The sequence below is a fragment of the Triticum urartu genome, chromosome 3A, assembly GCF_056163025.1.
Source record: "Triticum urartu cultivar PI428250 chromosome 3A, HENAU_Tu73, whole genome shotgun sequence".
Classification (NCBI taxonomy): domain Eukaryota; kingdom Viridiplantae; phylum Streptophyta; class Magnoliopsida; order Poales; family Poaceae; genus Triticum; species Triticum urartu.
In genome coordinates this window covers 185,095,229-185,110,101 of record NC_141875.1, presented here as the reverse complement: position 1 = coordinate 185,110,101, position 14,873 = coordinate 185,095,229, and the positions used below count along the sequence as shown (strand labels likewise).

General features: G+C 47.4%; 1 long non-coding RNA gene across 2 annotated transcripts; it reads right to left on the bottom strand.

Moving 5' to 3' along the window:
- Positions 1-11,034: 11,034 nt before the first annotated feature.
- LOC147979136 (uncharacterized) lies at positions 11,035-14,558 on the bottom strand. 2 transcript variants are annotated; one of them, XR_015599684.1, is made up of 4 exons: positions 14,040-14,558; positions 13,233-13,364; positions 12,195-12,312; positions 11,035-11,329 (listed from the first exon to the last, which is right to left on the bottom strand). It is a non-coding gene; the product is annotated as an uncharacterized LOC147979136 (long non-coding RNA). The 2 variants fall into 2 exon arrangements; XR_015599683.1 differs by having other exon boundaries at positions 12,195-13,364.
- Between the last annotated feature and the right edge of the window lie 315 nt (positions 14,559-14,873).

The following is a 14,873-nucleotide window of genomic DNA, read 5'->3' as shown; positions in this document are numbered from 1 at the left end:
GGTTTCCTTGGCACGTCTTGTCAAAGCAGAGATCGTGTGCGCCCCTTTTATGGGATTCTCATCAATACGGACGTGGGTAACCCAATCGTGCCCGTTAGCACGTTTTCTCGATTAAAGGCGAGTCCCAAACGGTTACGGGGAGGGCTCCTGGTATTCAACCTCTTATAAAGAGACCAAGGCCTTACTCCTTTTTCCAATCTCAAACGAGTTCGCCCATCGCCTCGAGTTCCAACACCCTAGGCTCCAGATTCCAGGCGCTTCGAACCTTCGACAATGTACGGTTCCGAACTTCAAGGCCGATGGATGCCCTCCTCCGTCACGGAGGAGGACGTGAGAAAGTTGAGAGAGACTAAGTTCTTGACCGCCGAAATTTCGCATAGGTTGCTTGCTCAAAGGCAGGCTATTCCCAGTCCCCAGCCCGGTGAGAGCGTAGTGTTCATGTCTCACTTCCTTCGAGGGTTAGGCTTCCCGATGGATCCCTTCGTGAGGGGGCTGCTGTTTTATTATGGGCTGGAATTTCATGACTTAGCACCGGAGTCCATCCTCCACATTTCCTCATTCATCGTTGTGTGCGAAGCATTCCTCCGTGTTACTCCTCACTTTGGATTATGGCTCAAGACTTTTGGAGTGGAGCCGAAGATGGTCGAGGGACAGCACGCAGAGTGCGGAGACACTGTCATAAGTAAGAATGCTGATGCTCCATGGCCCGAGGGCTCCTTTCAAGAGGAGCTCAGCTTGTGGCAACGAGAATGGTTCTATATCACCGTTCCCAGGAGCGCCAAGTGGGCGGCGCCTCCAGCCTTTCGTTCGGGTCCCCCATCACGGCTAGCGTCATGGGTCAACAAAGGATTAGATTGGGGGTTATGCAAAGACGTGCCCCTGTTACAGGGCCGAATTAAGGATCTCTTGGAAGGAAACCTCAGTTTGGTCAAGGTGACGCAGGTCATGCTGATTCGCCGAATATTGCCCGGCAAATGTCGCCCCCTTCGCCTGTGGGAGTTTAATCCAGAGGGGCCGCGAGCTCTCCAGAATTTTATGGGCGCAACGCCCGTGGAGATGTATAGACTGTTCTTCGGATCACAAGAGATGTGTCCAGATTTAACCGAGGACACAGGCCTAAGCTGCAATCGCCCGGATACTCAAGTAAGCAACCTTGTGCCTGGACCTTCTATCCGTATAATTGTCATAAACTTGCCCCTAAAAGAGTTATCCTTTTAAACAGGAGTGGATAGCGACGGCAAAGCTGATCAGGTGTCCGGCTCCCGTTCCCGAAACCAGGCCGGATCCCGTGCTTGTTAGGATGTTGAAGATAATGCCTTTGGAGGGAAGTGAGGGGAAGGACAAGGGAACTATGGCCTCCTCGAAGGAGGCTTCTCCGAAGGGAGGAACTGACAATTCCTCTCCCAAGGGGAAGAAGAGGGCCGCCTCTGACGACCCGGAGACCATGGCCTCGAAGCGGGGGAGAAAATCCTTGTCAGAGGGTTCGGCGTCGGGGAGTTCCTCGGCCGAACTATGCCCTCAAAGGGATCAGCCCTCCAGCGAGCCATAAGTAGAGAGAGGTTTTCCTTTTGAGGGATGAGAGAAATCCTTGATTTATATCTGAGAAGATTAACTGAAATTTTACCTTGTAGCTCGGACCTCCGCCCTTCTCAGCAGAGCTCGTCTTCGGGGGATCTTCTTCCGGAGATGATGGAGAGCGGGACGCCTCCCCCTGCCGTACCGCCTAGCGAGGCGGGCGACCCTGAGGTGTCGTCGCGGAGGGTTTCTCCGAATCCGGCAGGGGCGGAAGATAGCTATGTGGCCCCCCAAGGCTCTCCGCGTCCCGCCTTCGAAAGAGGCCATAGGACAAGTCCGGCACCGTCTGGTGCTCGGCCGGAGGAGCTAAAGATTCTGCTGGGGCGAGCTTCTATCTCAAAGGAGCACCGTGCATTGATGGGCACGATGATTGAAAGGATTTCATCCACAGAAAGCGGATTGCATGAGGCCGTCAAAGTTTACTGACGGGTTTTGAGGTACGTTAGATAATGTACACTTTTGTCAGTTGTGCATAAGTAAGATGCGCCCTGTGTAGATGGTAGCCCCTGAGACTCTGCGCGTTGTCAAGAAATGACGGCACGCAGAGGATCAGAATCCCAGGTCTAAGATGTCGCCTTTGAATGTATGTGGCGAGGTGTCCGGAATGGAGCCGAACTAATGATGTGGCCGAACTAAAGCGGCAACTGGACGTGGCAGATGCCGACATCGCGCTTGTCAACAAGCGGCTTGATGAGGCTCAAGGTATGTAATTCTTTGGGCGGCATCAGGTAAGAGGAGCTTCATGCCAGTGTCTTACAATGTGTCTGCTTGATGCAGATGGTACGGCCGCCGTGGAGAATCTTAGGGCAGAACTTGCCTGAGCTAAGGAGCAAGTCAGAAAAAGCGATGCGGCTGCCGAGAAGGCCCTTGAAGAGCTGAGAGCTGAACAGGCTGCTCACTGCCGAAGCAAAGAAGAGATGGCCGAGAAGTTAAAGAGCGCTGCAGACTGTTGCAAGCTTCTTGAGAAAGAAGACCGGGCGAGACAGACGGATTTAGAGAAGGCTGTCGCCGATGCCAAGGATGCTCGCTCTGCGATGAGAGCTGCGAAGGAGGAGCTGCGTCAGGCCAAACAAATTGCGGCTGGAAAGCCATTTATGCTGCGGAGGAAGTTTTGTGATCCGAAGTTTGCTCCGTTGGACCGGATGTGGAGTGTGGAGGACACCTATCTGGATTTGGTAGCAAGTGCTGCTGATGCGACCGAACACTTTCGAGATCTAAAAGCTCGCGAAGTGGAAAAGCTTTTCTGGTCACAGTTCCACAATCCAGAGCGTCCACTGGCAGTGGACGATCGTCTGGCTCAATGGGCCAAACTAAATAGATTGTCCAGACTCGCCATGAAGTACATCATGGTTCATCTGTGGCCTGGGAGATCGGAGCCGAAGAGTTATTTCAGCTTGGTGCAGCAATTCCTTGACGCGGTGCCGCGTATAAATGCAATGAAGAGGTCAGCATGCATAGAGGGCGCTAGGATGGCTCTTGCCTGTGTTAAGACATACTGGGCAGAGATGGAGACCACTGTTGTTGCGTCCCGAGATTCGGACAAAAGCCGAGTACCCTCCGAGCACTATTTTCAGGAAGTTCTTGAAGGCGCTCGTGTAATAGAGACGCAGTGCCCGAAAGATGCTATGTTATGATAGCATATGTAATTTTAAAGTAATACTTTGATAAACTGTAGTGGCCTTGTTTATACTTGTGCCTCCAAGTATTGGGAACACCTCCTGTGCGTCCGTTTTACGATATATATATATACAGAATCTGAAAGATGGCAGTCGTTGGCTTCAGCCCCCACGCACATAGTGCGGGGGTGCTCGCAGAAGACGCATTTTCACACTTAACCCAACGTCTTGGTCCTACAAAGGAGGTGATAGCGCAGCGGGCCAGGCAACCGGACTATAATGCTTTAACACTTTCACTTAGCCATAGGAGTTTGACAATGAGACTATTTAGGTAGCTCCTTGGTGGCAACTGCGCTCGTCCGAGTTCGGGGCGCGTATGTGCCTAACCGGGAAGCGGCCCTTCGTTAAAGTGGAGGAATCCGATAGATTCCGATAGGTCATCGAGTGGCTGACCAATCTCATGCTACATCATGACAGTCAGTTTTCGGCTTTCTCTATTGAGGTGCTCGCCTGGCCGAACCGGGGCACAATCGCAGTAGTTCTCCTGGTGCTACCTTAGCCGATAGAGCGGAACGTAAGGAAGCAGAACTCAGGAGCCGGGCAACCCAACATTTGACCAAAATCATGATTCGGAGCTGATGCATATAATGCCAAAACTCGCGACACCGAACACTCCCTAAGGTGTTCGGTCTTTATGAGTGCGGGCGAAACAACACTCTTTATTAAAAAAGCCCCTAGTGTCCAGGTACGTGCAAAAATTCTGACGTGGCCACATGCCAAGACGCCAGCCTCCTCCTTGGTTATATCAGAAAGAAAAAACCAGGGGATGTGTAGCAACAAGAGACAGTAAAAAAGGTTTACGCAGGGTCTTAATCTAAAAAGAATCCTTTAGGACGGGTCCCTACTACACGTCTGCGCCTATGTCTCCGTTGTGCCGTATCCTGGACGGGCGCCGCACAACGTTCATCTATAAAAGAGAGGAACTGAGTTGAAAATGGGTCGTGCTGAAAAAGTTTAAAATAAGCAAAGTATAAAGTAAGATATATAAGATTGAGCTTTATAGTCTCTTATTGTATATGCGTGGAGCCCCTAGTGCGGGGGTATATGGCTTCTAGGCCTGCATCAATGATGATTTTGCACCGAACTCGTCTATCCGCGTTCGTGGTCTTGAATGACCTATTCTGAAGTTTTTTGGCCGGTGAGGCCATTTTGCTATGGGGCTGTCAAAGCGGCCGCACAGTCCTCCGCTTGGGGAGGAGCACTTTAGTGCTTCCCCTTCAAAGAGATGATGCCTTGTGGACCGGGCATCTTAAGCGTAAGAGATGCATAATGCGGTATTGCGTTAAAGCGAGCGAAATCTTTGCATCCCAGTAGTGCTTGATAGCGACTTGAGAACGAGACGATATGGAAGGTCAGCTTTTCGTGGCGGAGGTTATCGGCAGAGCCGAATGTGACTGTGAGCCAGAGAAACCCGTACAATGGGTGTCCGGGGCAGGTATTACCCCTTGAAAGGAGGTTTTGCTGCGGTGGATTCTTGCTGGGTTTATCCCCATGTGCTGGATTGTATCCTGATATATCAGGTTTAGTCCACTGCCGCCATCCATATGGACATTTGAAAACTGGAGTCCGCCAATTATTGGATCAAGTATCAAGGCAGTCCAGCCTACATTCTTAATATTCCTAGAATAATCTAGCTGATCGAAGATGATCGGTTTTGACAACCAGTGGCAGGACCCTTTGGGGATGGGCCATGTGGTGCGTACCTTTACGGGCGCCGCATGTTTTGTTATGTGAAGTGAGTTCACTGTTTTTACTTCTTGTGGGAAGTTCTTTTGTTTCCTGGTGCTCTGCTTTTGGGGTTCGTCCTCGTCTTCGCTTGGTGTGTCGAGCCCCTTGTGTTCGGCATTGAGTCTGCCGGATTGTTTGAAGACCCAACAGTCTCTGTGGGTATGGTTAGCAGGCTTCCTGGGAGTACCGTGTATCTAACATATCCTGTCCAGGATTTTATTTAGGTTGTATGGATCGTCCCTATTATCCTGGGGGGGCGATTTTTCCTGATTTTGTCATGAGCCTTTGAATCCCGCATTGACTGTCGTGCTCTTCGTACTTTTGTCCTTAGTCCAGCGACGGTCCTTGTTGCGTCGCGGTTTTCCGTTTCCATCCCTAGTTTCGGATGTACTTGGGTCACTGGGGCTGCACCTTGCCAACCAGCTGTCCTCCCCTACACAAAAGCGGGTCATGAGGCTTGTTAGTTCGGGCATTGTTCTTGGCTTTTCTTGGCCGAGGTGTCCGGCGAGCCATTCGTCTCGGACGTTATGCCTGAAAGCTGCTAAGGCTTCGGCGTCCAGACAGTCGACTATCTGATTCTTTTTAGTGAGGAATCTATTCCAGAACTGCCGAGCTGATTCTCCGGGTTGTTGAGTTATGTGACTAAGATTGTCTGCATCCGGAGGGCGGACATAGGTCCCTTGAAAGTTTGCTCGGAAAGCATCCTCGAGCTCTTCCCAGCTTCCAATTGTGTTTTCGGGAAGGCTTTTAAGCCAATGCCGGGCTGGCCCTTTAAGCTTAAGGGCTAGATATTTTATGGCATGAAGATCATCTCCTCTAGCCATGTGTATGTGGAGGATATAATCCTTGATCCAAACTCCAGGGTCTGTTGTTCCATCATATGCCTCTGTGTTTACGGGTTTGAATCCCTCTGGGAATTCGTAGTCTAGGACCTCATCGGTGAAACATAGGGGGTGTGCGGCGCCCCTGTATTTGGGTGTGTCGGATTCTGATGATGGTTTCATAGCGTTGCTTACGAGAGCTTGCTTTCTTGGCCCATAAATGGACCTGACTGGGCCATGGTGCGAATCCTTAAGTGGGTCGCATGGCAATTTAGGTGCTGCGCCGCTTGCCGCTTTATGGGGTTGTCTATCCGACCGCGTGGCTTTTTCATTTTTTGAATGCGAGGGCTCTAGGGCCTCTTCGTCGAATTCAAGCAGTAGCTTTCTTTTCGGATAACTTTTAGTGCGGCGACTGTCGCCGTACTTATCTGTGGTATTGATTACTTTGCTCCATCTAATCCGGAGTGCATCTTCCGCTGTTTTTAGCTTCCGCTTCTGCTTTTTTAGGCTGCGTGTAGTTGCAACGAGCCTCTCGTGGAGATTCTTCTGCTCCATAGGTTTATTCGGCGTGAGGTCGTCCGGAATGCCATTTTTGCCGGAGGAGGGATATTCGGTTTCTCTATCCGTGTTGCCCTGTTCGGACGGTTGCTCTAAGGCCTGCTCGTCGTCTACCGGCTTGTCCTGCTCTATGGCTGGGTTTTTGTCGAGGCGGGGCTTGGGTCGGCGTTTACGCCGACGCTTTGATTGCTTTTCGGGGGGTCGATCTCCCGTCCCATCCCCTTTTTCCTCGTTGTCACTTCCTTTAGGGGCATCCACCATGTACACATCGTGAGATGAGGTGGCTGTCCAATGCCCTATGGGCGTTGGTTCGTCGGTATCTCTTGCATCGCCATCCATGCTGTCGATGTCTCCGGAGTCGAAGTTGAGCATGTCGTTTAAATTGTCGACAGTGGCTACCAAGTGGGTGGTGGGTGGGCTTTGAATTCCTTCATCGTCCGTATCCCATCCTCGCTGACCATAGTTCGGCCAGGGCTCTCCTGATAAGGAGAGAGACTTGAGAGAGTTCAGGATATCGCCACAAGGCGAGTGCTGAAAGATGTCTGCGGCGGTGAACTCCATTATCGGCGCCCAATAGGATTCGATCGGCAGGGGCGCGGGGGGTTTGGAGTCCGGGGAGGAGTCCGGATCCTCGGAGTCACGGGTCGTGCAGAGTGCGGGGCTAGCATTCGGCTCGATCGCTTTCGGGATTGCAGCCCCCGAGGTGACATCCAACCGCTCATCCTCAATTGGCGCAATAGGCTCCGAGTTAGGGGTCGGAACCGATGCGTGTGTGGCCTCCAAGACACTGTCCGGAGGCAGAGCTAGATCATGCCCCTCGAGATAGTGCGGCGCGCTTGGCCGTGGCTCGAACCCGTCGAAGATCAAGTCTCCGCGGATGTCAGCCATGTAGTTTAAGCTTCCAAACCTGACTTGATGGCCAGGGGCGTAGCTTTCGATCTGCTCCAGGCGGCCGAGCGAATTGGCCCGTAGAGCGAAGCCACCGAAGACGAAGATCTATCCGGGGAGAAAAGTCTCTACCTGGACCGTATCGTTGTTGATGATCAAAGGAGCCATCGGGCCTAAAGGCGACAACACAGAGGAACTCTCAATGAAAGCACCAATGTCGGTGTCAAAACCGGCGGATCTCGGGTAGGGGGTCCCGAACTGTGCGTCGAGGACGGATGGTAACAGGAGACAAGGGACACGATGTTTTTTACCCAGGTTCGGGCCCTCTCGATGGAGGTAATACCCTACTCCTGCTTGATTAATAATGATGATATGGGTAGTACAAGAGTAGATCTACCACAAGATCAAGGAGGCTAAACCCTAGAAGCTAGCCTATGGTATGATTGTTGTGTATGGAGTTGATTGCTTACGGACTACAACCCTCCGGTTTATATAGACACCGGATAGGGTTAGGGTTACATAAAGTCGGTTACAATGGTAGGCGATCTTGAATATCCGCATCGCCAAGCTTACCTTCCATGCCAAGGAAAGTCCCATCTGGACACGGGACGAAGTCTTCGATCTTGTATCTTCATAGTCCAGGAGTCCGGCTGAAGGTATAGTCCGGCTACCCGAACACCCCCTAATCCAGGACTCCCTCACACATTTTATCATGATTGTTAGCTTAAGTGTTGTGGCATGAAAATCAGGGTGTGACAGACCTACCCCCCTTACAAGAATCTCGTCCCCGAGATTCCCAGACTAGGCGCGGAAAGGAATACGGAAACTAGGATTTGGGGTAGTCTTCACGTCCTCATACTACTTCTGCTTCCGTTTGGTGCTCCATTGAACCTTGAAGTACTCGATGGGGTGGCTTCGTGTTTGTCGTCCTTCTTGATCCAGATTGCAATTGGGGTCTCTCGCGTAGGTCATATTGGGCTGGAGGTCGATGGCTTGGTGATCGATCTCCTTCTAGAGGTCGGGCTAGTTAGGAAGTTGGAAACGTTTCCGGAGTGGTGTCGTGTGGAAAATGTTGTGCACAGTGGGTGACTCAGGTGATAACTCTAGCTGGTAGCCGTCTATTCTTCGTCTTGTGGTGATCTTGGAGAGGGCCGATAAATCTTGGTGTGAGCTTCCCTTTGACATGGAAATGCTTGGTTCCTCCGAGAGAAGTGGTTTGCAGATATGCTTGGTCTTTGATGCGGAGGTATACTTCTTGAATATGGTGGTTGGTGTAGTTCTTCCTCCTAGACATGACGATCTTCAGATGTTCCTTGACCAGCTCAACGATTCTTCTTCCGTCTTCGGGTAGACAAGTATGTAATCAAAGAAAGATGACAACTAACTTGTCCAAGCACTCCATGAAGTATATGTGGTACGTAAAGTGGGCTGAGGCATTGGTGATGGTCACAATTGAGCATTGGCCAAGGTCTTATTGATCAAGAGCCAAAGCCCAAGGTCAGGATCCGACCATGTTGCGGCTTGGTAGGGCTTAAGGGGTTCAAGGACTCTAGTGTGCGAGTGAATGTTTATCATCCCATCCTTGAGCACAGTTTCTGAGATGCCAATTGTCCCATATCCTCAATTTGGTCTTTCCTATGGCATCATCGGTTCTGGTGCTATTTTAGGATGATAATGTGCTCGTTCACTATGTCCACTAGTTCCATAATGAACCCAGTGATAAGCAAGGTTACAAAGGCTTAACAGGTTCTCTTGCAATTCTATGGGATAAGTACATGGTTAAGGACTCGAGCTGGGGTATCTTGTGAAGTCTCGAAGGGTCTAGGAATGGGTTTCTAGTCTGGGGGGTGGGGGTTAAACATAACTCTACAGGGTTTTACTTGGTCGAGGAGGCTATAGAAAAGTTCTTCAGTGCTAGTTGGTTGTCGAGGTAGAATCCTTGGTGTACCTTGTCTTGCTGGTCTTCAGTTGAGGAGAGAGATGAGATGGATAAGTAGCATAAAGGGGGATGCCTGAAGGGGGTTCTATAGTGCAGGTGCAAACAAACAAGTGTCAAAAAGGGCCAAACACAAACAACAAAATAAGGCAGGTGATATAGTTGCGTACTTGTTGCCTAGGGCAAAAGTGCGACTTATATCAAAACACAAAGAAATAAAAATAAGCAACGCACAGTCATGGTTCTATTAGAACCATCATACGGACTCGACTGTGCATAGGGGGGTACACGACTCATCCTACCCTAGGGGTTCTCGGACTTAGTAGTCGTGCCTTGTGCCTCGTGCAGTCTTCTGAGTTTTGCTCAGGTGTTGCTACGTCTCTTGTAGTTGTTTGATGAAACGATCCAAGTTGAGCCTGAAGATTCTTCAACAACTTCTTTCCTGTTGAAGTGATGGGGTGAAGGTGGCTCCTCATAGCAAGCATTAACTCGGTCTTCTGTTGTCTTCTTAATCATGACAATCCCTTTTTGTCTTCTAAGTCGTCGATGGTACCAAGTAGGTAATCCCTTATGCAATGATATTAACAAGGCATAGTAGAGGTCCAACATGTCGGTTACGTTGATGACAACATCGACACCAAGAGCTGGGGATGAAGAGAACCGTTTTCCTACTCACTGTAGTGAGGCGGACCAAATGGCGAGGTTCTCATCCACCGGTGGTTGCCGATACAACATCGGTAAGCACATCGTTGCTCTATTAGCGATGCATATCATGATCTTGCATATTCTATGCCGTGATCATCATAGGCTAAGGTTGCATCATCTTGGGGCAGTGTCAAGGGTGTCACCATCTCTTGGGTCTTCAGGTCCTCATTCCTCGAGGATGTATCTTCTGTTGGTATCGTCTTGTTGTGATGTCACAAATCTTGTGTTCAGGAGATGTGGGTGAATGTCTGGCAAGGCATCTTCCTTCTAGATTATGCACGAGGATTACAAGGAATCCAGTGGTTAGAGGCATAAGGGTTCTAGCGACCAAAGGTTTTGAAGGGGAAGAGATCAATAAGGAAAGTATACCTTAGTTTTCGAAAAACTGAGAAGGGAAGAGAAGTATAGATAGTTTTGAAAACTAGTAGTAGTTTTGGAAATAGTTTTACCCTAACTAACGACCATGCTAACTAAGGCTTCCTACAGTCAGGATGGCTCTCATACCAGCTTTGTGGGGACCCCGACTCATAAGTCGTGATCACCGAATGCACGTGTACAGTGATCCCAGAGATCAATGCTCACTGAACACACAGAAGCTGAATAACAAGAGTCTTACATCCATACATACCGTCTTACATAAATTATGACCATTATGGTCCAGTCTTGAGTATAACTTTGCAGTGGAAATCTTCGTCGATAACTTGGACCCATGCCATCTGCCGTAACCCTACAGGCATTCTGACTCGGAACACTACAAGAAAGTTGTTAATACATGAGGTCCTGGTCCGTCACAAATCGGCCAAAAACTGTCATGCGTGCCCACCCATGACGGATTAGAAATCCGTCATGTATATCGCATCATAATTTCACATCTAACCTTCCATGACGGTTACTGGCCGTCAAGGATCTGCCCCAGGCCCGCCCAGCCCAAACTAGGATATGACGGAACAGACCGTCACTGATTTACATGACCTGGAATCAATGTGGACCTAACATGGCACCTACATGGATCTGACGTGGAGGCGAGCATGGGCCCAGTTATGGTTTTGGCCTAATAATTTCGTTCCAGTCAGACTAATAATTTCATTCCAGCCCACCCCCATTAGCTCCTTTTTTAGTCCAACCTGTTTTATCAATGCATCACAATTTACAAAGACAACAAATTATATTCATTCAAAAAATAGCATTTGTTCACAAGACAATACAAATTTCCAACAATCTGGTCTGATTTCCAAAAACAAAATTAATATCAAAATATCACAAGCATATCTAGAAGGCACTATAATCATTTAAAAAAATTTGAGTAACATGACTCCGTTGAAAAAGCACTACTGGGTGATTTTAATCTCCAACACTACACAACCACTTCCAGGCAGCTAATTGGACCCAAGTAATCCTGCTGAAAAACTTTAATCTCCAATAACACGGACTAACTACAAAATCTGCAAAGAATCCAAAACACATCAGAATTATAATAAGTTATAACAGCCAACTCCCAAATGAATACAAAGAGCAATAATTAGTTGATTTCCCAAGCAAACATCTGATGCACACACCACTACTATATTAAGGTAGCATAAAAATGTGGGCAACACACGCTAAGAAAAAGAAGAATAGTAATACTGGAGGCATACCTTCTTCATCAATTAAAAGTAATTAGGTCAATAAACTAGCCTTTTGCATGTAATGTGAAATAAAAACCACTCAAAGTCAAGAGCATTTTAGCCAATTAAATGATCCACTTAGTACGATAACCTTCACATATAGATTAACAACACCTGGGAATTGTGAAGAATAGTAACATATGTTGGAATAAAAAAACATGCATTCTCCAATTTACTGATTAGCCTTCATGGCATACAAGGTACATAATTATCTCTGCCCTCACTTCAGTATGAGATGGGATGAAGAATTGAGACAGAGCATGTGTTGAAATTGTATATATGCCACTTCCTGATTATTATCTTTACTACCAGGATTACTAGCATATTCCCTATTCCTGATTATTATCTCAATCGCTTTCTATAAAGAGCCCCCATTGAAAATGTATCAAGTATATAATTCAAGGGAATATACCCTGATCTCATTTTTTTGTATAGTTCTGGTTGTATACCGAAAATTTTAGTTTAAAGATTACTAGCACACCATTAATTAATTATTCTTTCCAGTAGGCTTTCACCAATGACATGGTGCGAATAATACTGAGAAATAGAGAATATGCTAGAAATAACACTGAAATTTTGAAACTGAACAAATGCACGATGTAGCAGATCGAACACTCTTAAATCTAAAGCGAAAATAATATACCATCTATTAGGTATCTTAAAGAAAAAGCATGCAATCTCCACTTCCATCGCTCCTTCAGATTGCAATTTTGTGAATACGCATTTCCAGAAATACAATAGTACGAAATCCATCACTTATACTGTAATAAGCAAAAAAAACTCAGCATCATTTAAACTCCTTGCAAACACCAAAAAGAAGGGAAAACAAAAGGATTATTCGTCAATATATTAAGAAGTCAGGCAATAATTGAATACGACATCAAGGCAGTAATGAACAAGTCAGGTAATCAATTCTTCTTTCTTTCATTGTTACTTACAATTTTCTTTTTGGAACAGAAGTATGGACACACAAAGTATACTCGAGAGACAAAAGAAGATAAACAAACTCCAAAAGTTAATTATTGTTTCCAAGTAACGGCGTCAGTGCCTTTTTCGCCATTTTGACTTTTGACCCATACTGTATGCAGAGCAGAAAACCTTCATGGACATTAAAGAGGTACGATCAGGTAGAAGTGGAAGTGAACTGTTGCTAAAGAAAGCCAAGCATGGTTTTCTTGCATTTTTAATTGTAGTTCTAAACATATCCTACTCTACTTTCGAACTACCCATGATCTCTACCTATTAATTGGAGCATGCTAGCTGTAACTCAAATATCTAGACATCTCTTCTACCTGCGACCTTTTTGTATCTAATTTTGTATCTAAACATCTCTTCTACCTGCACAAAGTCCAACCTTTTAGTACCACCTCTCCTAGATTCACACATGAAAAAATGCATCATATCTACAAACTGTAAAATGGATTGCCTAGCTCTTGTATATATGATATGTATGTGAATCGGTTCTTAACAGACTATGTCACCGATATATTGAGACTTCTGTTATGTGTTCCCTCCGTCTAGATGTGAAGGACAGGAGAGACACAATCAATTGTACAACTCAAATATCCTCCCCTTCGAAACATACAGACCACTTCCCCTTATTAGATAAAAGAAATAAACAAACAGCTACATCAACAAAAAGATATTCATATACTTTGCAACAACATATGCTGTTACCTACTTCAGAGAAAAATCAATTTATCAATCCATATGGCGCGGCAGCAAGACGCTAGTATGTTGTATGCTTGCAGAACAGGAACTTGTTCAGAACAGTGACCTGCAGTATAGATTGCATTTAACAGTGTTGTTGAACCTGCAGTTTAGATGACGGGATCAGGGAACTTCTTGTAAACAAATGTAAAGGTTCATTTACTAGCTATCCAGACATTGAGAATCAAACTTCTCTGATTTTGAATCAGAATATGTGTGTAAAGGGGAGTTTGTTTGCATGCAGACATACATTATGCTACAAATAGGCTGCAATTATCTCTCACCAAATTTTCACTCTATTCTACTCTATTCAGCCTGTACTGCCGACTCACAAAACAATAGTTGGGACTATCAATGCCATGGCTACTGAATTCCTCTAAACAACACTTCTGTACTTGTTAAATTACTCGAATGTAACTATCCCCTGTTTTCTGGAACTAACAATTTTTAAATCTATGATCCATAACTAAAAATGCATTAGTAAACTGCAGGGCCATGCTAGGAAATCAGGAAGGTCTTCCTTGGTATGAATGCACCAAGTGCCTTTTCCAAACTCTAGGAGTTCCTGACATCTTTATGTATTGGGTGACAATTAGATGGCAGAACCTATAACAATTGGGTGAAAATTAGATGTTCAAATACTTACAGGAACCGATAAATATTTAGGTTGAATCATTGCTTGTTTACTTATACAGATGAGCACGTTCAGTCAGGTAAAGCCCATCCTAACAAAAAAAAGATGCCGGGGGGAGAGAAAGATGGGGTTTGAGGTGCTCACCTGGGCAGGGGAGGGCCTGCAGTGGTCCAAATGCTGCAAAGGAGGTCGCCACAGGATGCATAGCCGCGCCAGAGATGTGGCAGAGGAGGTTGGGGTTGCCGCCGTGCAGCCCAACGCGGGTGAACACACTGAGCTAGGAGAAGCCATCCAGAAAGTGTAGAGGGCGCGAGTCCGCGTGGTGTGCAATGGAGCGAAGCCGCCGGAGACGTGTCGACGATGGACGCGACCTGCAGCCGAAACCCCAGCCACAGGATAGGCGTCGCAGGTGAGCACAGGGGAACTGGAGCGGCGGATCCAACTGGCTTGGAGGACGAGGGATCGGAGACCAGCTCATCTATGTGTTGCGCGGTGGTGGAGTCACCGGAACTGGTCGGCATTGGCTGCAGCGTGAGGGATGCGGCAGATCTGGTAGCTACTAGTGCTGCGAGGTGAGAGGAGAGAAGGGGGAGGGCCAGCGGCGAGCAATGACAGGAGGGAGGCGAGGAGATGGTTGGTGGCGGCGATGTGGGAGGGACGATGGGGAATCAAGAGGGGGCTGCGGAGGAGGGAGGGGATGAGGGTTAGGGTTAGCTTTTTATATGGGTGAAGTCTAGGCGGGCTTTGGAGGGCTTGCAGGGTTCTGCCGGGCCGTCCATGTCAGTTTCTGAAAACGTCATCAGAAATCCATCATGGATTAACAGGTTTCTTGTAGTGGAAGCGTCCCAGCTCGTATGTTCGTCACCAAGGTACTCTTCATTATATCCTGTTCTTTCATGCCTGGCCAATAAAATAACCAATGGCAAGCTAATGAGTACTTTGAATGTACTCGCAAGCAACCCATGTTTTGGTTCATGA